This window comes from Astyanax mexicanus, chromosome 18 (assembly GCF_023375975.1).
Source record: "Astyanax mexicanus isolate ESR-SI-001 chromosome 18, AstMex3_surface, whole genome shotgun sequence".
Classification (NCBI taxonomy): Eukaryota; Metazoa; Chordata; class Actinopteri; order Characiformes; family Acestrorhamphidae; genus Astyanax; species Astyanax mexicanus.
In genome coordinates this window covers 31,599,362-31,624,720 of record NC_064425.1, presented here as the reverse complement: position 1 = coordinate 31,624,720, position 25,359 = coordinate 31,599,362, and the positions used below count along the sequence as shown (strand labels likewise).

Below are 25,359 nucleotides of genomic sequence, written 5' to 3'. Positions count from 1 at the left end.
AACATTCTAGACTCAGGTGTGTTAAATCTGAAATCTTTAGCGTGGTAGATCCCCAGGAACAGGAGTCAGTCGCCCTGTACCTATGTTAAGAAAATAAAAAATAATGCATTTTTTCTTTATTTATTAGCATGAAGAAACAATATCCTCCTTCAGAAAAATGAAAGAACTTTTAAGTGAGTATTTAATCTGTATATGGTTTACTGTAAGTGTTTTATATGAAGAGTAAACACAGTGTAGCCTTGTAAAAAATTGTGACATCATGGACTGAACGGAGTAAAAAATAAAGGAAAGATGGAAAAGCTTACAGCACCTGGTATTCCCAGGCGGTCTCCCATCCAAGTACTAACCAGGCCCGACCCTGCTTAGCTTCCGAGATCAGACGAGATCGGGCGTTCTCAGGGTGGTATGGCCGTAAGCGAAAGATCAATTCCCAACAAGCCTATTTATAAGTCACTCACAGACCTGAGTCTTTTCACTGTCATTTACTGCTCTTGACAAAAGTAAAGCAGCTCTACGGACTAATACAAAGATCTTGCCTCAAAATAAAAGCTCCTTTTAACTTTCACTACAAAAAGTAACCAAAGAAAAAAAGACAAAAACTCCCTATATGTCTTAATTTTTATCTCTTCATTTTTTTTGTTCAATTTTCTTGCTCTACGTTTCTTACTCAATGGAATGGAAGCTTCAGATTAGGCCCAGTAAAAAAAAAAGCCCAATTAAAAAAAAAATCATATTTACAAAGAATATTCTGAGAAATAAATAAATAAAATCATACACACACATTAAAGTATACTTGGCATACATTTACAGAAAGGCCCTGTGTCCTACAGAACGTGCCTTTTTAATTTTTTTCACCCCTGCCATCCAAACAGCCTGAGTCCGCGGCACACTTGATCCAGGTAATTAAGACCTTCAGGATCACGTGAACATTCTAGACTCAGGTGTGTTAAATCTGAAATCTTTAGCGTGGTAGAGCCCCAGGAACAGAAGTCAGTCGCCCTGTACCTATGTTAAGAAAATAAAAAATAATGCATTTTTTCTTTATTTATTAGCATGAAGAAACAATATCCTCCTTCAGAAAAATGAAAGAACTTTTAAGTGAGTACTTAATCTGTATATGGTTTACTGTAAGTGTTTTATATGAAGAGTAAACACAGTGTAGCCTTGTAAAAATTTGTGACATCATGGACTGAACGGAGTAAAAAATAAAGGAAAGATGGAAAAGCTTACAGCACCTGGTATTCCCAGGCGGTCTCCCATCCAAGTACTAACCAGGCCCGACCCTGCTTAGCTTCCGAGATCAGACGAGATCGGGCGTTCTCAGGGTGGTATGGCCGTAAGCGAAAGATCAACTCCCAACAAGCCTATTTATAAGTCACTCACAGACCTGAGTCTTTTCACTGTCATTTACTGCTCTTGACAAAAGTAAAGCAGCTCTACGGACTAATACAAAGATCTTGCCTCAAAATAAAAGCTCCTTTTAACTTTCACTACAAAAAGTAACCAAAGAAAAAAAGACAAAAACTCCCTATATGTCTTAATTTTTATCTCTTCATTTTTTTTGTTCAATTTTCTTGCTCTACGTTTCTTACTCAATAGAATGGAAGCTTCAGATTATGCCCAATAAAAAAAAGCCCAATTAAAAAAAATCATATTTACAAAGAATATTCTGAGAAATAAATAAATAAAATCATACACACACATTAAAGTATACTTGGCATACATTTACAGAAAGGCCCTGTGTCCTACAGAAGGTGCCTTTTTAAATTTTTTCACCCCTGCCATCCAAACAGCCTGAGTCCGCGGCACACTTTATCCAGGTAATTAAGACCTTCAGGATCACGTGAACATTCTAGACTCAGGTGTGTTAAATCTGAAATCTTTAGCGTGGTAGAGCCCCAGGAACAGGAGTCAGTCGCCCTGTACCTATGTTAAGAAAATAAAAAATAATGCATTTTTTCTTTATTTATTAGCATGAAGAAACAATATCCTCCTTCAGAAAAATGAAAGAACTTTTAAGTGAGTATTTAATCTGTATATGGTTTACTGTAAGTGTTTTATATGAAGAGTAAACACAGTGTAGCCTTGTAAAAAATTGTGACATCATGGACTGAACGGAGTAAAAAATAAAGGAAAGATGGAAAAGCTTACAGCACCTGGTATTCCCAGGCGGTCTCCCATCCAAGTACTAACCAGGCCCAACCCTGCTTAGCTTCCGAGATCAGACGAGATCGGGCGTTCTCAGGGTGGTATGGCCGTAAGCGAAAGATCAGCTCCCAACAAGCCTATTTATAAGTCACTCACAGACCTGAGTCTTTTCACTGTCATTTACTGCTCTTGACAAAAGTAAAGCAGCTCTACGGACTAATACAAAGATCTTGCCTCAAAATAAAAGCTCCTTTTAACTTTCACTACAAAAAGTAACCAAAGAAAAAAAGACAAAAACTCCCTATATGTCTTAATTTTTATCTCTTCATTTTTTTGTTCAATTTTCTTGCTTTACGTTTCTTACTCAATGGAATGGAAGCTTCAGATTAGGCCCAATAAAAAAAAGCCCAATTAAAAAAAAAATCATATTTACAAAGAATATTCTGAGAAATAAATAAATAAAATCATAAACACACATTAAAGTATACTTGGCATACATTTACAGAAAGGCCCTGTGTCCTACAGAAGGTGCCTTTTTAATTTTTTTCACCCCTGCCATCCAAACAGCCTGAGTCCGCGGCACACTTGATCCAGGTAATTAAGACCTTCAGGATCACGTGAACATTCTAGACTCAGGTGTGTTAAATCTGAAATCTTTAGCGTGGTAGAGCCCCAGGAACAGAAGTCAGTCGCCCTGTACCTATGTTAAGAAAATAAAAAATAATGCATTTTGTTCTTTATTTATTAGCATGAAGAAACAATATCCTCCTTCAGAAAAATGAAAGAACTTTTAAGTGAGTACTTAATCTGTATATGGTTTACTGTAAGTGTTTTATATGAAGAGTAAACACAGTGTAGCCTTGTAAAAATTTGTGACATCATGGACTGAACGGAGTAAAAAATAAAGGAAAGATGGAAAAGTTTACAGCACCTGGTATTCCCAGGCGGTCTCCCATCCAAGTACTAACCAGGCCCGACCCTGCGTAGCTTCCGAGATCAGACGAGATCGGGCGTTCTCAGGATGGTATGGCCGTAAGCGAAAGATCAACTCCCAACAAGCCTATTTATAAGTCACTCACAGACCTGAGTCTTTTCACTGTCATTTACTGCTCTTGACAAAAGTAAAGCAGCTCTACGGACTAATACAAAGATCTTGCCTCAAAATAAAAGCTCCTTTTAACTTTCACTACAAAAAGTAACCAAAGAAAAAAAGACAAAAACTCCCTATATGTCTTAATTTTTATCTCTTCATTTTTTTTTTGTTCAATTTTCTTGCTCTACGTTTCTTACTCAATAGAATGGAAGCTTCAGATTAGGCCCAATAAAAAAAAGCCCAATTAAAAAAAAATCATATTTACAAAGAATATTCTGAGAAATAAATAAATAAAATCATACACACACATTAAAGTATACTTGGCATACATTTACAGAAAGGCCCTGTGTCCTACAGAACGTGCCTTTTTAATTTTTTTCACCCCTGCCATCCAAACAGCCTGAGTCCGCGGCACACTTGATCCAGGTAATTAAGACCTTCAGGATCACGTGAACATTCTAGACTCAGGTGTGTTAAATCTGAAATCTTTAGCGTGGTAGAGCCCCAGGAACAGAAGTCAGTCGCCCTGTACCTATGTTAAGAAAATAAAAAATAATGCATTTTTTCTTTATTTATTAGCATGAAGAAACAATATCCTCCTTCAGAAAAATGAAAGAACTTTTAAGTGAGTACTTAATCTGTATATGGTTTACTGTAAGTGTTTTATATGAAGAGTAAACACAGTGTAGCCTTGTAAAAATTTGTGACATCATGGACTGAACGGAGTAAAAAATAAAGGAAAGATGGAAAAGCTTACAGCACCTGGTATTCCCAGGCGGTCTCCCATCCAAGTACTAACCAGGCCCGACCCTGCTTAGCTTCCGAGATCAGACGAGATCGGGCGTTCTCAGGGTGGTATGGCCGTAAGCGAAAGATCAACTCCCAACAAGCCTATTTATAAGTCACTCACAGACCTGAGTCTTTTCACTGTCATTTACTGCTCTTGACAAAAGTAAAGCAGCTCTACGGACTAATACAAAGATCTTGCCTCAAAATAAAAGCTCCTTTTAACTTTCACTACAAAAAGTAACCAAAGAAAAAAAGACAAAAACTCCCTGTATGTCTTAATTTTTATCTCTTCATTTTTTTTTTTCAATTTTCTTGCTCTACGTTTCTTACTCAATGGAATGGAAGCTTCAGATTAGGCCCAATAAAAAAAGCCCAATTAAAAAAAAATCATATTTACAAAGAATATTCTGAGAAATAAATAAATAAAATCATACACACACATTAAAGTATACTTGGCATACATTTACAGAAAGGCCCAAGGTGCCTTTTTAATTTTTTTCACCCCTGCCATCCAAACAGCCTGAGTCCGCGGCACACTTGATCCAGGTAATTAAGACCTTCAGGATACACGTGAACATTCTAGACTCAGGTGTGTTAAATCTGAAATCTTTAGCGTGGTAGAGCCCCATGAACAGGAGTCAGTCGCCCTGTACCTATGTTAAGAAAATAAAAAATAATGCATTTTTTCTTTATTTATTAGCATGAAGAAACAATATCCTCCTTCAAAAAAATGAAAGAACTTTTAAGTGAGTATTTAATCTGTATATGGTTTACTGTAAGTGTTTTATATGAAGAGTAAACACAGTGTAGCCTTGTAAAAATTTGTGACATCATGGACTGAACGGAGTAAAAAATAAAGGAAAGATGGAAAAGCTTACAGCACCTGGTATTCCCAGGCGGTCTCCCATCCAAGTACTAACCAGGCCCGACCCTGCTTAGCTTCCGAGATCAGACGAGATCGGGCGTTCTCAGGGTGGTATGGTCGTAAGCGAAAGATCAACTCCCAACAAGCCTATTTATAAGTCACTCACAGACCTGAGTCTTTTCACTGTCATTTACTGCTCTTGACAAAAGTAAAGCAGCTCTACGGACTAATACAAAGATCTTGCCTCAAAATAAAAGCTCCTTTTAACTTTCACTACAAAAAGTAACCAAAGAAAAAAAGACAAAAACTCCCTATATGTCTTAATTTTTATCTCTTCATTTTTTTTGTTCAATTTTCTTGCTCTACGTTTCTTACTCAATGGAATGGAAGCTTCAGATTAGGCCCAATAAAAAAAAAGCCCAATTAAAAAAAAATCATATTTACAAAGAATATTCTGAGAAATAAATAAATAAAATCATACACACACATTAAAGTATACTTGGCATACATTTACAGAAAGGCCCTGTGTCCTACAGAAGGTGCCTTTTTAAATTTTTTCACCCCTGCCATCCAAACAGCCTGAGTCCGCGGCACACTTGATCCAGGTAATTAAGACCTTCAGGATCACGTGAACATTCTAGACTCAGGTGTGTTAAATCTGAAATCTTTAGCGTGGTAGAGCCCCAGGAACAGGAGTCAGTCGCCCTGTACCTATGTTAAGAAAATAAAAAATAATGCATTTTTTCTTTATTTATTAGCATGAAGAAACAATATCCTCCTTCAGAAAAATGAAAGAACTTTTAAGTGAGTATTTAATCTGTATATGGTTTACTGTAAGTGTTTTATATGAAGAGTAAACACAGTGTAGCCTTGTAAAAAATTGTGACATCATGGACTGAACGGAGTAAAAAATAAAGGAAAGATGGAAAAGCTTACAGCACCTGGTATTCCCAGGCGGTCTCCCATCCAAGTACTAACCAGGCCCGACCCTGCTTAGCTTCCGAGATCAGACGAGATCGGGCGTTCTCAGGGTGGTATGGCCGTAAGCGAAAGATCAACTCCCAACAAGCCTATTTATAAGTCACTCACAGACCTGAGTCTTTTCACTGTCATTTACTGCTCTTGACAAAAGTAAAGCAGCTCTACGGACTAATACAAAGATCTTGCCTCAAAATAAAAGCTCCTTTTAACTTTCACTACAAAAAGTAACCAAAGAAAAAAAGACAAAAACTCCCTATATGTCTTAATTTTTATCTCTTCATTTTTTTGTTCAATTTTCTTGCTTTACGTTTCTTACTCAATGGAATGGAAGCTTCAGATTAGGCCCAATAAAAAAAAGCCCAATTAAAAAAAAAATCATATTTACAAAGAATATTCTGAGAAATAAATAAATAAAATCATACACACACATTAAAGTATACTTGGCATACATTTACAGAAAGGCCCTGTGTCCTACAGAAGGTGCCTTTTTAAATTTTTTCACCCCTGCCATCCAAACAGCCTGAGTCCGCGGCACACTTGATCCAGGTAATTAAGACCTTCAGGATCACGTGAACATTCTAGACTCAGGTGTGTTAAATCTGAAATCTTTAGCGTGGTAGAGCCCCAGGAACAGGAGTCAGTCGCCCTGTACCTATGTTAAGAAAATAAAAAATAATGCATTTTTTCTTTATTTATTAGCATGAAGAAACAATATCCTCCTTCAGAAAAATGAAAGAACTTTTAAGTGAGTATTTAATCTGTATATGGTTTACTGTAAGTGTTTTATATGAAGAGTAAACACAGTGTAGCCTTGTAAAAAATTGTGACATCATGGACTGAACGGAGTAAAAAATAAAGGAAAGATGGAAAAGCTTACAGCACCTGGTATTCCCAGGCGGTCTCCCATCCAAGTACTAACCAGGCCCGACCCTGCTTAGCTTCCGAGATCAGACGAGATCGGGCGTTCTCAGGGTGGTATGGCCGTAAGCGAAAGATCAACTCCCAACAAGCCTATTCATAAGTCACTCACAGACCTGAGTCTTTTCACTGTCATTTACTGCTCTTGACAAAAGTAAAGCAGCTCTACGGACTAATACAAAGATCTTGCCTCAAAATAAAAGCTCCTTTTAACTTTCACTACAAAAAGTAACCAAAGAAAAAAAGACAAAAACTCCCTATATGTCTTAATTTTTATCTCTTCATTTTTTTGTTCAATTTTCTTGCTCTACGTTTCTTAATCAATGGAATGGAAGCTTCAGATTAGGCCCAATAAAAAAAAGCCCAATTTAAAAAAAAATCATATTTACAAAGAATATTCTGAGAAATAAATAAATAAAATCATACACACACATTAAAGTATACTTGGCATACATTTACAGAAAGGCCCTGTGTCCTACAGAAGGTGCCTTTTTAATTTTTTTCACCCCTGCCATCCAAACAGCCTGAGTCCGCGGCACACTTGATCCAGGTAATTAAGACCTTCAGGATCACGTGAACATTCTAGACTCAGGTGTGTTAAATCTGAAATCTTTAGCGTGGTAGAGCCCCAGGAACAGGAGTCAGTCGCCCTGTACCTATGTTAAGAAAATAAAAAATAATGCATTTTTTCTTTATTTATTAGCATGAAGAAACAATATCCTCCTTCAGAAAAATGAAAGAACTTTTAAGTGAGTATTTAATCTGTATATGGTTTACTGTAAGTGTTTTATATGAAGAGTAAACACAGTGTAGCCTTGTAAAAAATTGTGACATCATGGACTGAACGGAGTAAAAAATAAAGGAAAGATGGAAAAGCTTACAGCACCTGGTATTCCCAGGCGGTCTCCCATCCAAGTACTAACCAGGCCCGACCCTGCTTAGCTTCCGAGATCAGACGAGATCGGGCGTTCTCAGGGTGGTATGGCCGTAAGCGAAAGATCAACTCCCAACAAGCCTATTCATAAGTCACTCACAGACCTGAGTCTTTTCACTGTCATTTACTGCTCTTGACAAAAGTAAAGCAGCTCTACGGACTAATACAAAGATCTTGCCTCAAAATAAAAGCTCCTTTTAACTTTCACTACAAAAAGTAACCAAAGAAAAAAAGACAAAAACTCCCTATATGTCTTAATTTTTATCTCTTCATTTTTTTGTTCAATTTTCTTGCTTTACGTTTCTTACTCAATGGAATGGAAGCTTCAGATTAGGCCCAATAAAAAAAAGCCCAATTAAAAAAAAAATCATATTTACAAAGAATATTCTGAGAAATAAATAAATAAAATCATACACACACATTAAAGTATACTTGGCATACATTTACAGAAAGGCCCTGTGTCCTACAGAAGGTGCCTTTTTAAATTTTTTCACCCCTGCCATCCAAACAGCCTGAGTCCGCGGCACACTTGATCCAGGTAATTAAGACCTTCAGGATCACGTGAACATTCTAGACTCAGGTGTGTTAAATCTGAAATCTTTAGCGTGGTAGATCCCCAGGAACAGGAGTCAGTCGCCCTGTACCTATGTTAAGAAAATAAAAAATAATGCATTTTTTCTTTATTTATTAGCATGAAGAAACAATATCCTCCTTCAGAAAAATGAAAGAACTTTTAAGTGAGTATTTAATCTGTATATGGTTTACTGTAAGTGTTTTATATGAAGAGTAAACACAGTGTAGCCTTGTAAAAAATTGTGACATCATGGACTGAACGGAGTAAAAAATAAAGGAAAGATGGAAAAGCTTACAGCACCTGGTATTCCCAGGCGGTCTCCCATCCAAGTACTAACCAGGCCCGACCCTGCTTAGCTTCCGAGATCAGACGAGATCGGGCGTTCTCAGGGTGGTATGGCCGTAAGCGAAAGATCAATTCCCAACAAGCCTATTTATAAGTCACTCACAGACCTGAGTCTTTTCACTGTCATTTACTGCTCTTGACAAAAGTAAAGCAGCTCTACGGACTAATACAAAGATCTTGCCTCAAAATAAAAGCTCCTTTTAACTTTCACTACAAAAAGTAACCAAAGAAAAAAAGACAAAAACTCCCTATATGTCTTAATTTTTATCTCTTCATTTTTTTTGTTCAATTTTCTTGCTCTACGTTTCTTACTCAATGGAATGGAAGCTTCAGATTAGGCCCAGTAAAAAAAAAAGCCCAATTAAAAAAAAAATCATATTTACAAAGAATATTCTGAGAAATAAATAAATAAAATCATACACACACATTAAAGTATACTTGGCATACATTTACAGAAAGGCCCTGTGTCCTACAGAACGTGCCTTTTTAATTTTTTTCACCCCTGCCATCCAAACAGCCTGAGTCCGCGGCACACTTGATCCAGGTAATTAAGACCTTCAGGATCACGTGAACATTCTAGACTCAGGTGTGTTAAATCTGAAATCTTTAGCGTGGTAGAGCCCCAGGAACAGAAGTCAGTCGCCCTGTACCTATGTTAAGAAAATAAAAAATAATGCATTTTTTCTTTATTTATTAGCATGAAGAAACAATATCCTCCTTCAGAAAAATGAAAGAACTTTTAAGTGAGTACTTAATCTGTATATGGTTTACTGTAAGTGTTTTATATGAAGAGTAAACACAGTGTAGCCTTGTAAAAATTTGTGACATCATGGACTGAACGGAGTAAAAAATAAAGGAAAGATGGAAAAGCTTACAGCACCTGGTATTCCCAGGCGGTCTCCCATCCAAGTACTAACCAGGCCCGACCCTGCTTAGCTTCCGAGATCAGACGAGATCGGGCGTTCTCAGGGTGGTATGGCCGTAAGCGAAAGATCAACTCCCAACAAGCCTATTTATAAGTCACTCACAGACCTGAGTCTTTTCACTGTCATTTACTGCTCTTGACAAAAGTAAAGCAGCTCTACGGACTAATACAAAGATCTTGCCTCAAAATAAAAGCTCCTTTTAACTTTCACTACAAAAAGTAACCAAAGAAAAAAAGACAAAAACTCCCTATATGTCTTAATTTTTATCTCTTCATTTTTTTTTTTCAATTTTCTTGCTCTACGTTTCTTACTCAATAGAATGGAAGCTTCAGATTATGCCCAATAAAAAAAAGCCCAATTAAAAAAAATCATATTTACAAAGAATATTCTGAGAAATAAATAAATAAAATCATACACACACATTAAAGTATACTTGGCATACATTTACAGAAAGGCCCTGTGTCCTACAGAAGGTGCCTTTTTAATTTTTTTCACCCCTGCCATCCAAACAGCCTGAGTCCGCGGCACACTTAATCTAGGTAATTAAGACCTTCAGGATCACGTGAACATTCTAGACTCAGGTGTGTTAAATCTGAAATCTTTAGTGTGGTAGAGCCCCAGGAACAGGAGTGAGCCGCCCTGTACCTATACGTTAAGAAAATAAAAAATAATGCATTTTTTTTCTTTATTTATTAGCATGAAGAAACAATATCCTCCTTCAGAAAAATGAAATAACTTTTAAGTGAGTATTTAATCTGTATATGGTTTACTGTAAGTGTTTTATATGAAGAGTAAACACAGTGTAGCCTTGTAAAAAATTGTGACATCATGGACTGAACGGAGTAAAAAATAAAGGAAAGATGGAAAAGCTTACAGCACCTGGTATTCCCAGGCGGTCTCCCATCCAAGTACTAACCAGGCCCGACCCTGCTTAGCTTCCGAGATCAGACGAGATCGGGCTTTCTCAGGGTGGTATGGCCGTAAGCGAAAGATCAACTCCCAACAAGCCTATTTATAAGTCACTCACAGACCTGAGTCTTTTCACTGTCATTTACTGCTCTTGACAAAAGTAAAGCAGCTCTACGGACTAATACAAAGATCTTGCCTCAAAATAAAAGCTCCTTTTAACTTTCACTACAAAAAGTAACCAAAGAAAAAAAGACAAAAACTCCCTATATGTCTTAATTTTTATCTCTTCATTTTTTTGTTCAATTTTCTTGCTTTACGTTTCTTACTCAATGGAATGGAAGCTTCAGATTAGGCCCAATAAAAAAAAGCCCAATTAAAAAAAAAATCATATTTACAAAGAATATTCTGAGAAATAAATAAATAAAATCATACACACACATTAAAGTATACTTGGCATACATTTACAGAAAGGCCCTGTGTCCTACAGAAGGTGCCTTTTTAAATTTTTTCACCCCTGCCATCCAAACAGCCTGAGTCCGCGGCACACTTGATCCAGGTAATTAAGACCTTCAGGATCACGTGAACATTCTAGACTCAGGTGTGTTAAATCTGAAATCTTTAGCGTGGTAGAGCCCCAGGAACAGGAGTCAGTCGCCCTGTACCTATGTTAAGAAAATAAAAAATAATGCATTTTTTCTTTATTTATTAGCATGAAGAAACAATATCCTCCTTCAGAAAAATGAAAGAACTTTTAAGTGAGTATTTAATCTGTATATGGTTTACTGTAAGTGTTTTATATGAAGAGTAAACACAGTGTAGCCTTGTAAAAAATTGTGACATCATGGACTGAACGGAGTAAAAAATAAAGGAAAGATGGAAAAGCTTACAGCACCTGGTATTCCCAGGCGGTCTCCCATCCAAGTACTAACCAGGCCCAACCCTGCTTAGCTTCCGAGATCAGACGAGATCGGGCGTTCTCAGGGTGGTATGGCCGTAAGCGAAAGATCAGCTCCCAACAAGCCTATTTATAAGTCACTCACAGACCTGAGTCTTTTCACTGTCATTTACTGCTCTTGACAAAAGTAAAGCAGCTCTACGGACTAATACAAAGATCTTGCCTCAAAATAAAAGCTCCTTTTAACTTTCACTACAAAAAGTAACCAAAGAAAAAAAGACAAAAACTCCCTATATGTCTTAATTTTTATCTCTTCATTTTTTTGTTCAATTTTCTTGCTTTACGTTTCTTACTCAATGGAATGGAAGCTTCAGATTAGGCCCAATAAAAAAAAGCCCAATTAAAAAAAAAATCATATTTACAAAGAATATTCTGAGAAATAAATAAATAAAATCATACACACACATTAAAGTATACTTGGCATACATTTACAGAAAGGCCCTGTGTCCTACAGAAGGTGCCTTTTTAATTTTTTTCACCCCTGCCATCCAAACAGCCTGAGTCCGCGGCACACTTGATCCAGGTAATTAAGACCTTCAGGATCACGTGAACATTCTAGACTCAGGTGTGTTAAATCTGAGATCTTTAGCGTGGTAGAGCCCCAGGAACAGGAGTCAGTCGCCCTGTACCTATGTTAAGAAAATAAAAAATAATGCATTTTTTCTTTATTTATTAGCATGAAGAAACAATATCCTCCTTCAGAAAAATGAAAGAACTTTTAAGTGAGTATTTAATCTGTATATGGTTTACTGTAAGTGTTTTATATGAAGAGTAAACACAGTGTAGCCTTGTAAAAAATTGTGACATCATGGACTGAACGGAGTAAAAAATAAAGGAAAGATGGAAAAGCTTACAGCACCTGGTATTCCCAGGCGGTCTCCCATCCAAGTACTAACCAGGCCCGACCCTGCTTAGCTTCCGAGATCAGACGAGATCGGGCGTTCTCAGGGTGGTATGGCCGTAAGCGAAAGATTAACTCCCAACAAGCCTATTTATAAGTCACTCTGAGTCTTTTCACTGTCATTTACTGCTCTTGACAAAAGTAAAGCAGCTACGGACTAATACAAAGATCTTGCCTCAAAATAAAAGCTCCTTTTAACTTTCACTACAAAAAGTAACCAAAGAAAAAAAGACAAAAACTCCCTATATGTCTTAATTTTTATCTCTTCATTTTTTTGTTCAATTTTCTTGCTCTACGTTTCTTAATCAATGGAATGGAAGCTTCAGATTAGGCCCAATAAAAAAAAAGCCCAATTTAAAAAAAAATCATATTTACAAAGAATATTCTGAGAAATAAATAAATAAAATCATACACACACATTAAAGTATACTTGGCATACATTTACAGAAAGGCCCTGTGTCCTACAGAAGGTGCCTTTTTAATTTTTTTCACCCCTGCCATCCAAACAGCCTGAGTCCGCGGCACACTTGATCCAGGTAATTAAGACCTTCAGGATCACGTGAACATTCTAGACTCAGGTGTGTTAAATCTGAAATCTTTAGCGTGGTAGAGCCCCAGGAACAGGAGTCAGTCGCCCTGTACCTATGTTAAGAAAATAAAAAATAATGCATTTTTTCTTCATTTATTAGCATGAAGAAACAATATCCTCCTTCAGAAAAATGAAATAACTTTTAAGTGAGTATTTAATCTGTATATGGTTTACTGTAAGTGTTTTATATGAAGAGTAAACACAGTGTAGCCTTGTAAAAAATTGTGACATCATGGACTGAACGGAGTAAAAAATAAAGGAAAGATGGAAAAGCTTACAGCACCTGGTATTCCCAGGCGGTCTCCCATCCAAGTACTAACCAGGCCCGACCCTGCTTAGCTTCCGAGATCAGACGAGATCAGGCGTTCTCAGGGTGCTATGGCCGTAAGCGAAAGATCAACTCCCAACAAGCCTATTTATAAGTCACTCACAGACCTGAGTCTTTTCACTGTCATTTACTGCTCTTGACAAAAGTAAAGCAGCTCTACGGACTAATACAAAGATCTTGCCTCAAAATAAAAGCTCCTTTTAACTTTCACTACAAAAAGTAACCAAAGAAAAAAAGACAAAAACTCCCTATATGTCTTAATTTTTATCTCTTCATTTTTTTGTTCAATTTTCTTGCTTTACGTTTCTTACTCAATGGAATGGAAGCTTCAGTTTAGGCCCAATAAAAAAAAGCCCAATTAAAAAAAAAATCATATTTACAAAGAATATTCTGAGAAATAAATAAATAAAATCATACACACACATTAAAGTATACTTGGCATACATTTACAGAAAGGCCCTGTGTCCTACAGAAGGTGCCTTTTTAAATTTTTTCACCCCTGCCATCCAAACAGCCTGAGTCCGCGGCACACTTGATCCAGGTAATTAAGACCTTCAGGATCACGTGAACATTCTAGACTCAGGTGTGTTAAATCTGAAATCTTTAGCGTGGTAGAGCCCCAGGAACAGGAGTCAGTCGCCCTGTACCTATGTTAAGAAAATAAAAAATAATGCATTTTTTCTTTATTTATTAGCATGAAGAAACAATATCCTCCTTCAGAAAAATGAAAGAACTTTTAAGTGAGTATTTAATCTGTATATGGTTTACTGTAAGTGTTTTATATGAAGAGTAAACACAGTGTAGCCTTGTAAAAAATTGTGACATCATGGACTGAACGGAGTAAAAAATAAAGGAAAGATGGAAAAGCTTACAGCACCTGGTATTCCCAGGCGGTCTCCCATCCAAGTCCTAACCAGGCCCGACCCTGCTTAGCTTCCGAGATCAGACGAGATCGGGCGTTCTCAGGGTGGTATGGCCGTAAGCGAAAGATCAACTCCCAACAAGCCTATTCATAAGTCACTCACAGACCTGAGTCTTTTCACTGTCATTTACTGCTCTTGACAAAAGTAAAGCAGCTCTACGGACTAATACAAAGATCTTGCCTCAAAATAAAAGCTCCTTTTAACTTTCACTACAAAAAGTAACCAAAGAAAAAAAGACAAAAACTCCCTATATGTCTTAATTTTTATCTCTTCATTTTTTTGTTCAATTTTCTTGCTTTACGTTTCTTACTCAATGGAATGGAAGCTTCAGATTAGGCCCAATAAAAAAAAAGCCCAATTAAAAAAAAAATCATATTTACAAAGAATATTCTGAGAAATAAATAAATAAAATCATACACACACATTAAAGTATACTTGGCATACATTTACAGAAAGGCCCTGTGTCCTACAGAAGGTGCCTTTTTAAATTTTTTCACCCCTGCCATCCAAACAGCCTGAGTCCGCGGCACACTTGATCCAGGTAATTAAGACCTTCAGGATCACGTGAACATTCTAGACTCAGGTGTGTTAAATCTGAAATCTTTAGCGTGGTAGAGCCCCAGGAACAGGAGTCAGTCGCCCTGTACCTATGTTAAGAAAATAAAAAATAATGCATTTTTTCTTTATTTATTAGCATGAAGAAACAATATCCTCCTTCAGAAAAATGAAAGAACTTTTAAGTGAGTATTTAATCTGTATATGGTTTACTGTAAGTGTTTTATATGAAGAGTAAACACAGTGTAGCCTTGTAAAAAATTGTGACATCATGGACTGAACGGAGTAAAAAATAAAGGAAAGATGGAAAAGCTTACAGCACCTGGTATTCCCAGGCGGTCTCCCATCCAAGTACTAACCAGGCCCGACCCTGCTTAGCTTCCGAGATCAGACGAGATCGGGCGTTCTCAGGGTGGTATGGCCGTAAGCGAAAGATCAACTCCCAACAAGCCTATTCATAAGTCACTGACAGACCTGAGTCTTTTCACTGTCATTTACTGCTCTTGACAAAAGTAAAGCAGCTCTACGGACTAATACAAAGATCTTGCCTCAAAATAAAAGCTCCTTTTAACTTTCACTACAAAAAGTAACCAAAGAAAAAAAGACAAAAACTCCCTATATGTCTTAATTTTTATCTCTTCATTTTTTTGTTCAATTTTCTTGCTCTACGTTTCTTAATCAATGGAATGGAAGCTTCAGATTAGGCCCAATAAAAAAAAGCCCAATTTAAAAAAAAATCATATTTACAAAGAATATTCTGAGAAATAAATAAATAAAATCATACACACACATTAAAGTATACTTGGCATACATTTACAGAAAGGCCCTGTGTCCTACAGAAGGTGCCTTTTTAATTTTTTTCACCCCTGCCATCCAAACAGCCTGAGTCCGCGGCACACTTGATCCAGGTAATTAAGACCTTCAGGATCACGTGAACATTCTAGACTCAGGTGTGTTAAATCTGAAATCTTTAGCGTGGTAGAGCCCCAGGAACAGGAGTCAGTCGCCCTGTACCTATGTTAAGAAAATAAAAAATAATGCATTTTTTCTTTATTTATTAGCATGAAGAAACAATATCCTCCTTCAGAAAAATGAAAGAACTTTTAAGTGAGTATTTAATCTGTATATGGTTTACTGTAAGTGTTTTATATGAAGAGTAAACACAGTGTAGCCTTGTAAAAAATTGTGACATCATGGACTGAACGGAGTAAAAAATAAAGGAAAGATGGAAAAGCTTACAGCACCTGGTATTCCCAGGCGGTCTCCCATCCAAGTACTAACCAGGCCCGACCCTGCTTAGCTTCCGAGATCAGACGAGATCGGGCGTTCTCAGGGTGGTATGGCCGTAAGCGAAAGATCAACTCCCAACAAGCCTATTCATAAGTCACTCACAGACCTGAGTCTTTTCACTGTCATTTACTGCTCTTGACAAAAGTAAAGCAGCTCTACGGACTAATACAAAGATCTTGCCTCAAAATAAAAGCTCCTTTTAACTTTCACTACAAAAAGTAACCAAAGAAAAAAAGACAAAAACTCCCTATATGTCTTAATTTTTATCTCTTCATTTTTTTGTTCAATTTTCTTGCTTTACGTTTCTTACTCAATGGAATGGAAGCTTCAGATTAGGCCCAATAAAAAAAAGCCCAATTAAAAAAAAAATCATATTTACAAAGAATATTCTGAGAAATAAATAAATAAAATCATACACACACATTAAAGTATACTTGGCATACATTTACAGAAAGGCCCTGTGTCCTACAGAAGGTGCCTTTTTAATTTTTTTCACCCCTGCCATCCAAACAGCCTGAGTCCGCGGCACACTTGATCCAGGTAATTAAGACCTTCAGGATCACGTGAACATTCTAGACTCAGGTGTGTTAAATCTGAAATCTTTAGCGTGGTAGATCCCCAGGAACAGGAGTCAGTCGCCCTGTACCTATGTTAAGAAAATAAAAAATAATGCATTTTTTCTTTATTTATTAGCATGAAGAAACAATATCCTCCTTCAGAAAAATGAAAGAACTTTTAAGTGAGTATTTAATCTGTATATGGTTTACTGTAAGTGTTTTATATGAAGAGTAAACACAGTGTAGCCTTGTAAAAAATTGTGACATCATGGACTGAACGGAGTAAAAAATAAAGGAAAGATGGAAAAGCTTACAGCACCTGGTATTCCCAGGCGGTCTCCCATCCAAGTACTAACCAGGCCCGACCCTGCTTAGCTTCCGAGATCAGACGAGATCGGGCGTTCTCAGGGTGGTATGGCCGTAAGCGAAAGATCAATTCCCAACAAGCCTATTTATAAGTCACTCACAGACCTGAGTCTTTTCACTGTCATTTACTGCTCTTGACAAAAGTAAAGCAGCTCTACGGACTAATACAAAGATCTTGCCTCAAAATAAAAGCTCCTTTTAACTTTCACTACAAAAAGTAACCAAAGAAAAAAAGACAAAAACTCCCTATATGTCTTAATTTTTATCTCTTCATTTTTTTTGTTCAATTTTCTTGCTCTACGTTTCTTACTCAATGGAATGGAAGCTTCAGATTAGGCCCAGTAAAAAAAAAAGCCCAATTAAAAAAAAAATCATATTTACAAAGAATATTCTGAGAAATAAATAAATAAAATCATACACACACATTAAAGTATACTTGGCATACATTTACAGAAAGGCCCTGTGTCCTACAGAACGTGCCTTTTTAATTTTTTTCACCCCTGCCATCCAAACAGCCTGAGTCCGCGGCACACTTGATCCAGGTAATTAAGACCTTCAGGATCACGTGAACATTCTAGACTCAGGTGTGTTAAATCTGAAATCTTTAGCGTGGTAGAGCCCCAGGAACAGAAGTCAGTCGCCCTGTACCTATGTTAAGAAAATAAAAAATAATGCATTTTTTCTTTATTTATTAGCATGAAGAAACAATATCCTCCTTCAGAAAAATGAAAGAACTTTTAAGTGAGTACTTAATCTGTATATGGTTTACTGTAAGTGTTTTATATGAAGAGTAAACACAGTGTAGCCTTGTAAAAATTTGTGACATCATGGACTGAACGGAGTAAAAAATAAAGGAAAGATGGAAAAGCTTACAGCACCTGGTATTCCCAGGCGGTCTCCCATCCAAGTACTAACCAGGCCCGACCCTGCTTAGCTTCCGAGATCAGACGAGATCGGGCGTTCTCAGGGTGGTATGGCCGTAAGCGAAAGATCAACTCCCAACAAGCCTATTTATAAGTCACTCACAGACCTGAGTCTTTTCACTGTCATTTACTGCTCTTGACAAAAGTAAAGCAGCTCTACGGACTAATACAAAGATCTTGCCTCAAAATAAAAGCTCCTTTTAACTTTCACTACAAAAAGTAACCAAAGAAAAAAAGACAAAAACTCCCTATATGTCTTAATTTTTATCTCTTCATTTTTTTTTTCAATTTTCTTGCTCTACGTTTCTTACTCAATAGAATGGAAGCTTCAGATTATGCCCAATAAAAAAAAGCCCAATTAAAAAAAATCATATTTACAAAGAATATTCTGAGAAATAAATAAATAAAATCATACACACACATTAAAGTATACTTGGCATACATTTACAGAAAGGCCCTGTGTCCTACAGAAGGTGCCTTTTTAATTTTTTTCACCACTGCCATCCAAACAGCCTGAGTCCGCGGCACACTTAATCTAGGTAATTAAGACCTTCAGGATCACGTGAACATTCTAGACTCAGGTGTGTTAAATCTGAAATCTTTAGTGTGGTAGAGCCCCAGGAACAGGAGTGAGCCGCCCTGTACCTATACGTTAAGAAAATAAAAAATAATGCATTTTTTTTCTTTATTTATTAGCATGAAGAAACAATATCCTCCTTCAGAAAAATGAAATAACTTTTAAGTGAGTATTTAATCTGTATATGGTTTACTGTAAGTGTTTTATATGAAGAGTAAACACAGTGTAGCCTTGTAAAAAATTGTGACATCATGGACTGAACGGAGTAAAAAATAAAGGAAAGATGGAAAAGCTTACAGCACCTGGTATTCCCAGGCGGTCTCCCATCCAAGTACTAACCAGGCCCGACCCTGCTTAGCTTCCGAGATCAGACGAGATCGGGCTTTCTCAGGGTGGTATGGCCGTAAGCGAAAGATCAACTCCCAACAAGCCTATTTATAAGTCACTCACAGACCTGAGTCTTTTCACTGTCATTTACTGCTCTTGACAAAAGTAAAGCAGCTCTACGGACTAATACAAAGATCTTGCCTCAAAATAAAAGCTCCTTTTAACTTTCACTACAAAAAGTAACCAAAGAAAAAAAGACAAAAACTCCCTATATGTCTTAATTTTTATCTCTTCATTTTTTTGTTCAATTTTCTTGCTTTACGTTTCTTACTCAATGGAATGGAAGCTTCAGATTAGGCCCAATAAAAAAAAGCCCAATTAAAAAAAAAATCATATTTACAAAGAATATTCTGAGAAATAAATAAATAAAATCATACACACACATTAAAGTATACTTGGCATACATTTACAGAAAGGCCCTGTGTCCTACAGAAGGTGCCTTTTTAAATTTTTTCACCCCTGCCATCCAAACAGCCTGAGTCCGCGGCACACTTGATCCAGGTAATTAAGACCTTCAGGATCACGTGAACATTCTAGACTCAGGTGTGTTAAATCTGAAATCTTTAGCGTGGTAGAGCCCCAGGAACAGGAGTCAGTCGCCCTGTACCTATGTTAAGAAAATAAAAAATAATGCATTTTTTCTTTATTTATTAGCATGAAGAAACAATATCCTCCTTCAGAAAAATGAAAGAACTTTTAAGTGAGTATTTAATCTGTATATGGTTTACTGTAAGTGTTTTATATGAAGAGTAAACACAGTGTAGCCTTGTAAAAAATTGTGACATCATGGACTGAACGGAGTAAAAAATAAAGGAAAGATGGAAAAGCTTACAGCACCTGGTATTCCCAGGCGGTCTCCCATCCAAGTACTAACCAGGCCCAACCCTGCTTAGCTTCCGAGATCAGACGAGATCGGGCGTTCTCAGGGTGGTATGGCCGTAAGCGAAAGATCAGCTCCCAACAAGCCTATTTATAAGTCACTCACAGACCTGAGTCTTTTCACTGTCATTTACTGCTCTTGACAAAAGTAAAGCAGCTCTACGGACTAATACAAAGATCTTGCCTCAAAATAAAAGCTCCTTTTAACTTTCACTACAAAAAGTAACCAAAGAAAAAAAGACAAAAACTCCCTATATGTCTTAATTTTTATCTCTTCATTTTTTTGTTCAATTTTCTTGCTTTACGTTTCTTACTCAATGGAATGGAAGCTTCAGATTAGGCCCAATAAAAAAAAGCCCAATTAAAAAAAAAATCATATTTACAAAGAATATTCTGAGAAATAAATAAATAAAATCATACACACACATTAAAGTATACTTGGCATACATTTACAGAAAGGCCCTGTGTCCTACAGAAGGTGCCTTTTTAATTTTTTTCACCCCTGCCATCCAAACAGCCTGAGTCCGCGGCACACTTGATCCAGGTAATTAAGACCTTCAGGATCACGTGAACATTCTAGACTCAGGTGTGTTAAATCTGAGATCTTTAGCGTGGTAGAGCCCCAGGAACAGGAGTCAGTCGCCCTGTACCTATGTTAAGAAAATAAAAAATAATGCATTTTTTCTTTATTTATTAGCATGAAGAAACAATATCCTCCTTCAGAAAAATGAAAGAACTTTTAAGTGAGTATTTAATCTGTATATGGTTTACTGTAAGTGTTTTATATGAAGAGTAAACACAGTGTAGCCTTGTAAAAAATTGTGACATCATGGACTGAACGGAGTAAAAAATAAAGGAAAGATGGAAAAGCTTACAGCACCTGGTATTCCCAGGCGGTCTCCCATCCAAGTACTAACCAGGCCCGACCCTGCTTAGCTTCCGAGATCAGACGAGATCGGGCGTTCTCAGGGTGGTATGGCCGTAAGCGAAAGATTAACTCCCAACAAGCCTATTTATAAGTCACTCTGAGTCTTTTCACTGTCATTTACTGCTCTTGACAAAAGTAAAGCAGCTACGGACTAATACAAAGATCTTGCCTCAAAATAAAAGCTCCTTTTAACTTTCACTACAAAAAGTAACCAAAGAAAAAAAGACAAAAACTCCCTATATGTCTTAATTTTTATCTCTTCATTTTTTTGTTCAATTTTCTTGCTCTACGTTTCTTAATCAATGGAATGGAAGCTTCAGATTAGGCCCAATAAAAAAAAAGCCCAATTTAAAAAAAAATCATATTTACAAAGAATATTCTGAGAAATAAATAAATAAAATCATACACACACATTAAAGTATACTTGGCATACATTTACAGAAAGGCCCTGTGTCCTACAGAAGGTGCCTTTTTAATTTTTTTCACCCCTGCCATCCAAACAGCCTGAGTCCGCGGCACACTTGATCCAGGTAATTAAGACCTTCAGGATCACGTGAACATTCTAGACTCAGGTGTGTTAAATCTGAGATCTTTAGCGTGGTAGAGCCCCAGGAACAGGAGTCAGTCGCCCTGTACCTATGTTAAGAAAATAAAAAATAATGCATTTTTTCTTTATTTATTAGCATGAAGAAACAATATCCTCCTTCAGAAAAATGAAAGAACTTTTAAGTGAGTATTTAATCTGTATATGGTTTACTGTAAGTGTTTTATATGAAGAGTAAACACAGTGTAGCCTTGTAAAAAATTGTGACATCATGGACTGAACGGAGTAAAAAATAAAGGAAAGATGGAAAAGCTTACAGCACCTGGTATTCCCAGGCGGTCTCCCATCCAAGTACTAACCAGGCCCGACCCTGCTTAGCTTCCGAGATCAGACGAGATCGGGCGTTCTCAGGGTGCTATGGCCGTAAGCGAAAGATCAACTCCCAACAAGCCTATTTATAAGTCACTCACAGACCTGAGTCTTTTCACTGTCATTTACTGCTCTTGACAAAAGTAAAGCAGCTCTACGGACTAATACAAAGATCTTGCCTCAAAATAAAAGCTCCTTTTAACTTTCACTACAAAAAGTAACCAAAGAAAAAAAGACAAAAACTCCCTATATGTCTTAATTTTTATCTCTTCATTTTTTTTTGTTCAATTTTCTTGCTCTACGTTTCTTACTCAATGGAATGGAAGCTTTAGATTAGGCCCAATAAAAAAAGCCCAATTAAAAAAAAATCATATTTACAAAGAATATTCTGAGAAATAAATAAATAAAATCATACACACACATTAAAGTATACTTGGCATACATTTACAGAAAGGCCCTGTGTCCTACAGAAGGTGCCTTTTTAAATTTTTTCACCCCTGCCATCCAAACAGCCTGAGTCCGCGGCACACTTGATCCAGGTAATTAAGACCTTCAGGATCACGTGAACATTCTAGACTCAGGTGTGTTAAATCTGAAATCTTTAGCGTGGTAGAGCCCCAGGAACAGGAGTCAGTCGCCCTGTACCTATGTTAAGAAAATAAAAAATAATGCATTTTTTCTTTATTTATTAGCATGAAGAAACAATATCCTCCTTCAGAAAAATGAAAGAACTTTTAAGTGAGTATTTAATCTGTATATGGTTTACTGTAAGTGTTTTATATGAAGAGTAAACACAGTGTAGCCTTGTAAAAAATTGTGACATCATGGACTGAACGGAGTAAAAAATAAAGGAAAGATGGAAAAGCTTACAGCACCTGGTATTCCCAGGCGGTCTCCCATCCAAGTACTAACCAGGCCCGACCCTGCTTAGCTTCCGAGATCAGACGAGATCGGGCGTTCTCAGGGTGGTATGGCCGTAAGCGAAAGATCAACTCCCAACAAGCCTATTCATAAGTCACTCACAGACCTGAGTCTTTTCACTGTCATTTACTGCTCTTGACAAAAGTAAAGCAGCTCTACGGACTAATACAAAGATCTTGCCTCAAAATAAAAGCTCCTTTTAACTTTCACTACAAAAAGTAACCAAAGAAAAAAAGACAAAAACTCCCTATATGTCTTAATTTTTATCTCTTCATTTTTTTGTTCAATTTTCTTGCTTTACGTTTCTTACTCAATGGAATGGAAGCTTCAGATTAGGCCCAATAAAAAAAAGCCCAATTAAAAAAAAAATCATATTTACAAAGAATATTCTGAGAAATAAATAAATAAAATCATACACACACATTAAAGTATACTTGGCATACATTTACAGAAAGGCCCTGTGTCCTACAGAAGGTGCCTTTTTAATTTTTTTCACCCCTGCCATCCAAACAGCCTGAGTCCGCGGCACACTTGATCCAGGTAATTAAGACCTTCAGGATCACGTGAACATTCTAGACTCAGGTGTGTTAAATCTGAAATCTTTAGCGTGGTAGAGCCCCAGGAACAGGAGTCAGTCGCCCTGTACCTATGTTAAGAAAATAAAAAATAATGCATTTTTTCTTTATTTATTAGCATGAAGAAACAATATCCTCCTTCAGAAAAATGAAATAACTTTTAAGTGAGTATTTAATCTGTATATGGTTTACTGTAAGTGTTTTATATGAAGAGTAAACACAGTGTAGCCTTGTAAAAAATTGTGACATCATGGACTGAACGGAGTAAAAAATAAAGGAAAGATGGAAAAGCTTACAGCACCTGGTATTCCCAGGCGGTCTCCCATCCAAGTACTAACCAGGCCCGACCCTGCTTAGCTTCCGAGATCAGACGAGATCGGGCGTTCTCAGGGTGGTATGGCCGTAAGCGAAAGATCAACTCCCAACAAGCCTATTTATAAGTCACTCACAGACCTGAGTCTTTTCACTGTCATTTACTGCTCTTGACAAAAGTAAAGCAGCTCTACGGACTAATACAAAGATCTTGCCTCAAAATAAAAGCACCTTTTAACTTTCACTACAAAAAGTAACCAAAGAAAAAAAGACAAAAACTCCCTATATGTCTTAATTTTTATCTCTTCATTTTTTTTGTTGAATTTTCTTGCTCTACGTTTCTTACTCAATGGAATGGAAGCTTCAGATTAGGCCCAATAAAAAAGCCCAATTAAAAAAAAATCATATTTACAAAGAATATTCTGAGAAATAAATAAAAAAAATCATACACACACATTAAAGTATACTTGGCATACATTTACAGAAAGGCCCTGTGTCCTACAGAAGGTGCCTTTTTAAATTTTTTCACCCCTGCCATCCAAACAGCCTGAGTCCGCGGCACACTTGATCCAGGTAATTAAGACCTTCAGGATCACGTGAACATTCTAGACTCAGGTGTGTTAAATCTGAAATCTTTAGCGTGGTAGAGCCCCAGGAACAGGAGTCAGTCGCCCTGTACCTATGTTAAGAAAATAAAAAATAATGCATTTTTTCTTTATTTATTAGCATGAAGAAACAATATCCTCCTTCAGAAAAATGAAAGAACTTTTAAGTGAGTATTTAATCTGTATATGGTTTACTGTAAGTGTTTTATATGAAGAGTAAACACAGTGTAGCCTTGTAAAAAATTGTGACATCATGGACTGAACGGAGTAAAAAATAAAGGAAAGATGGAAAAGCTTACAGCACCTGGTATTCCCAGGCGGTCTCCCATCCAAGTACTAACCAGGCCCGACCCTGCTTAGCTTCCGAGATCAGACGAGATCGGGCGTTCTCAGGGTGGTATGGCCGTAAGCGAAAGATCAACTCCCAACAAGCCTATTTATAAGTCACTCTGAGTCTTTTCACTGTCATTTACTGCTCTTGACAAAAGTAAAGCAGCTCTACGGACTAATACAAAGATCTTGCCTCAAAATAAAAGCTCCTTTTAACTTTCACTACAAAAAGTAACCAAAGAAAAAAATACAAAAACTCCCTATATGTCTTAATTTTTATCTCTTCATTTTTTTTTTGTTCAATTTTCTTGCTCTACGTTTCTTACTCAATAGAATGGAAGCTTCAGATTAGGCCCAATAAAAAAAAGCCCAATTAAAAAAAAATCATATTTACAAAGAATATTCTGAGAAATAAATAAATAAAATCATACACACACATTAAAGTATACTTGGCATACATTTACAGAAAGGCCCTGTGTCCTACAGAACGTGCCTTTTTAATTTTTTTCACCCCTGCCATCCAAACAGCCTGAGTCCGCGGCACACTTGATCCAGGTAATTAAGACCTTCAGGATCACGTGAACATTCTAGACTCAGGTGTGTTAAATCTGAAATCTTTAGCGTGGTAGAGCCCCAGGAACAGAAGTCAGTCGCCCTGTACCTATGTTAAGAAAATAAAAAATAATGCATTTTTTCTTTATTTATTAGCATGAAGAAACAATATCCTCCTTCAGAAAAATGAAAGAACTTTTAAGTGAGTACTTAATCTGTATATGGTTTACTGTAAGTGTTTTATATGAAGAGTAAACACAGTGTAGCCTTGTAAAAATTTGTGACATCATGGACTGAACGGAGTAAAAAATAAAGGAAAGATGGAAAAGCTTACAGCACCTGGTATTCCCAGGCGGTCTCCCATCCAAGTACTAACCAGGCCCGACCCTGCTTAGCTTCCGAGATCAGACGAGATCGGGCGTTCTCAGGGTGGTATGGCCGTAAGCGAAAGATCAACTCCCAACAAGCCTATTTATAAGTCACTCACAGACCTGAGTCTTTTCACTGTCAT

At 36.8% G+C, this 25,359-nt stretch overlaps 28 non-coding genes across 28 annotated transcripts; all 28 read right to left on the bottom strand.

Annotated features, from left to right (window-relative positions):
* Positions 1-298: 298 nt before the first annotated feature.
* LOC125784218 (5S ribosomal RNA) lies at positions 299-417 on the bottom strand. The gene has a single exon (XR_007426938.1). It is a non-coding gene; the product is annotated as a 5S ribosomal RNA (ribosomal RNA).
* Positions 418-1,223: 806 nt separating this feature from the next.
* Positions 1,224-1,342, bottom strand: LOC125784217 (5S ribosomal RNA). Its single transcript, XR_007426937.1, has one exon. It is a non-coding gene; the product is annotated as a 5S ribosomal RNA (ribosomal RNA).
* Positions 1,343-2,144: 802 nt separating this feature from the next.
* Positions 2,145-2,263, bottom strand: LOC125783550 (5S ribosomal RNA). The gene has a single exon (XR_007426273.1). It is a non-coding gene; the product is annotated as a 5S ribosomal RNA (ribosomal RNA).
* An 804-nt stretch (positions 2,264-3,067) lies between these two features.
* On the bottom strand, positions 3,068-3,186 carry LOC125783268 (5S ribosomal RNA). Its single transcript, XR_007426002.1, has one exon. It is a non-coding gene; the product is annotated as a 5S ribosomal RNA (ribosomal RNA).
* An 805-nt stretch (positions 3,187-3,991) lies between these two features.
* LOC125784216 (5S ribosomal RNA) lies at positions 3,992-4,110 on the bottom strand. The gene has a single exon (XR_007426936.1). It is a non-coding gene; the product is annotated as a 5S ribosomal RNA (ribosomal RNA).
* A 791-nt stretch (positions 4,111-4,901) lies between these two features.
* Positions 4,902-5,020, bottom strand: LOC125783083 (5S ribosomal RNA). The gene has a single exon (XR_007425817.1). It is a non-coding gene; the product is annotated as a 5S ribosomal RNA (ribosomal RNA).
* Positions 5,021-5,824: 804 nt separating this feature from the next.
* Positions 5,825-5,943, bottom strand: LOC125784215 (5S ribosomal RNA). The gene has a single exon (XR_007426935.1). It is a non-coding gene; the product is annotated as a 5S ribosomal RNA (ribosomal RNA).
* Positions 5,944-6,746: 803 nt separating this feature from the next.
* LOC125784214 (5S ribosomal RNA) lies at positions 6,747-6,865 on the bottom strand. Its single transcript, XR_007426934.1, has one exon. It is a non-coding gene; the product is annotated as a 5S ribosomal RNA (ribosomal RNA).
* Positions 6,866-7,668: 803 nt separating this feature from the next.
* Positions 7,669-7,787, bottom strand: LOC125784213 (5S ribosomal RNA). The gene has a single exon (XR_007426933.1). It is a non-coding gene; the product is annotated as a 5S ribosomal RNA (ribosomal RNA).
* An 803-nt stretch (positions 7,788-8,590) lies between these two features.
* On the bottom strand, positions 8,591-8,709 carry LOC125784212 (5S ribosomal RNA). Its single transcript, XR_007426932.1, has one exon. It is a non-coding gene; the product is annotated as a 5S ribosomal RNA (ribosomal RNA).
* Positions 8,710-9,515: 806 nt separating this feature from the next.
* LOC125784210 (5S ribosomal RNA) lies at positions 9,516-9,634 on the bottom strand. The gene has a single exon (XR_007426930.1). It is a non-coding gene; the product is annotated as a 5S ribosomal RNA (ribosomal RNA).
* An 806-nt stretch (positions 9,635-10,440) lies between these two features.
* On the bottom strand, positions 10,441-10,559 carry LOC125783119 (5S ribosomal RNA). Its single transcript, XR_007425854.1, has one exon. It is a non-coding gene; the product is annotated as a 5S ribosomal RNA (ribosomal RNA).
* Positions 10,560-11,362: 803 nt separating this feature from the next.
* LOC125783439 (5S ribosomal RNA) lies at positions 11,363-11,481 on the bottom strand. Its single transcript, XR_007426162.1, has one exon. It is a non-coding gene; the product is annotated as a 5S ribosomal RNA (ribosomal RNA).
* An 803-nt stretch (positions 11,482-12,284) lies between these two features.
* Positions 12,285-12,403, bottom strand: LOC125784209 (5S ribosomal RNA). The gene has a single exon (XR_007426929.1). It is a non-coding gene; the product is annotated as a 5S ribosomal RNA (ribosomal RNA).
* Positions 12,404-13,198: 795 nt separating this feature from the next.
* On the bottom strand, positions 13,199-13,317 carry LOC125783243 (5S ribosomal RNA). The gene has a single exon (XR_007425977.1). It is a non-coding gene; the product is annotated as a 5S ribosomal RNA (ribosomal RNA).
* Positions 13,318-14,120: 803 nt separating this feature from the next.
* Positions 14,121-14,239, bottom strand: LOC125783236 (5S ribosomal RNA). The gene has a single exon (XR_007425970.1). It is a non-coding gene; the product is annotated as a 5S ribosomal RNA (ribosomal RNA).
* Positions 14,240-15,043: 804 nt separating this feature from the next.
* LOC125784208 (5S ribosomal RNA) lies at positions 15,044-15,162 on the bottom strand. Its single transcript, XR_007426928.1, has one exon. It is a non-coding gene; the product is annotated as a 5S ribosomal RNA (ribosomal RNA).
* An 803-nt stretch (positions 15,163-15,965) lies between these two features.
* On the bottom strand, positions 15,966-16,084 carry LOC125784207 (5S ribosomal RNA). The gene has a single exon (XR_007426927.1). It is a non-coding gene; the product is annotated as a 5S ribosomal RNA (ribosomal RNA).
* Positions 16,085-16,887: 803 nt separating this feature from the next.
* On the bottom strand, positions 16,888-17,006 carry LOC125784206 (5S ribosomal RNA). Its single transcript, XR_007426926.1, has one exon. It is a non-coding gene; the product is annotated as a 5S ribosomal RNA (ribosomal RNA).
* An 806-nt stretch (positions 17,007-17,812) lies between these two features.
* Positions 17,813-17,931, bottom strand: LOC125784205 (5S ribosomal RNA). Its single transcript, XR_007426925.1, has one exon. It is a non-coding gene; the product is annotated as a 5S ribosomal RNA (ribosomal RNA).
* An 805-nt stretch (positions 17,932-18,736) lies between these two features.
* On the bottom strand, positions 18,737-18,855 carry LOC125783117 (5S ribosomal RNA). The gene has a single exon (XR_007425851.1). It is a non-coding gene; the product is annotated as a 5S ribosomal RNA (ribosomal RNA).
* Positions 18,856-19,658: 803 nt separating this feature from the next.
* Positions 19,659-19,777, bottom strand: LOC125783324 (5S ribosomal RNA). Its single transcript, XR_007426045.1, has one exon. It is a non-coding gene; the product is annotated as a 5S ribosomal RNA (ribosomal RNA).
* Positions 19,778-20,580: 803 nt separating this feature from the next.
* Positions 20,581-20,699, bottom strand: LOC125784204 (5S ribosomal RNA). The gene has a single exon (XR_007426924.1). It is a non-coding gene; the product is annotated as a 5S ribosomal RNA (ribosomal RNA).
* Positions 20,700-21,494: 795 nt separating this feature from the next.
* Positions 21,495-21,613, bottom strand: LOC125783211 (5S ribosomal RNA). Its single transcript, XR_007425945.1, has one exon. It is a non-coding gene; the product is annotated as a 5S ribosomal RNA (ribosomal RNA).
* An 803-nt stretch (positions 21,614-22,416) lies between these two features.
* LOC125784203 (5S ribosomal RNA) lies at positions 22,417-22,535 on the bottom strand. The gene has a single exon (XR_007426923.1). It is a non-coding gene; the product is annotated as a 5S ribosomal RNA (ribosomal RNA).
* Positions 22,536-23,338: 803 nt separating this feature from the next.
* On the bottom strand, positions 23,339-23,457 carry LOC125784202 (5S ribosomal RNA). The gene has a single exon (XR_007426922.1). It is a non-coding gene; the product is annotated as a 5S ribosomal RNA (ribosomal RNA).
* Positions 23,458-24,258: 801 nt separating this feature from the next.
* LOC125784201 (5S ribosomal RNA) lies at positions 24,259-24,377 on the bottom strand. The gene has a single exon (XR_007426921.1). It is a non-coding gene; the product is annotated as a 5S ribosomal RNA (ribosomal RNA).
* Positions 24,378-25,175: 798 nt separating this feature from the next.
* LOC125784199 (5S ribosomal RNA) lies at positions 25,176-25,294 on the bottom strand. Its single transcript, XR_007426919.1, has one exon. It is a non-coding gene; the product is annotated as a 5S ribosomal RNA (ribosomal RNA).
* Between the last annotated feature and the right edge of the window lie 65 nt (positions 25,295-25,359).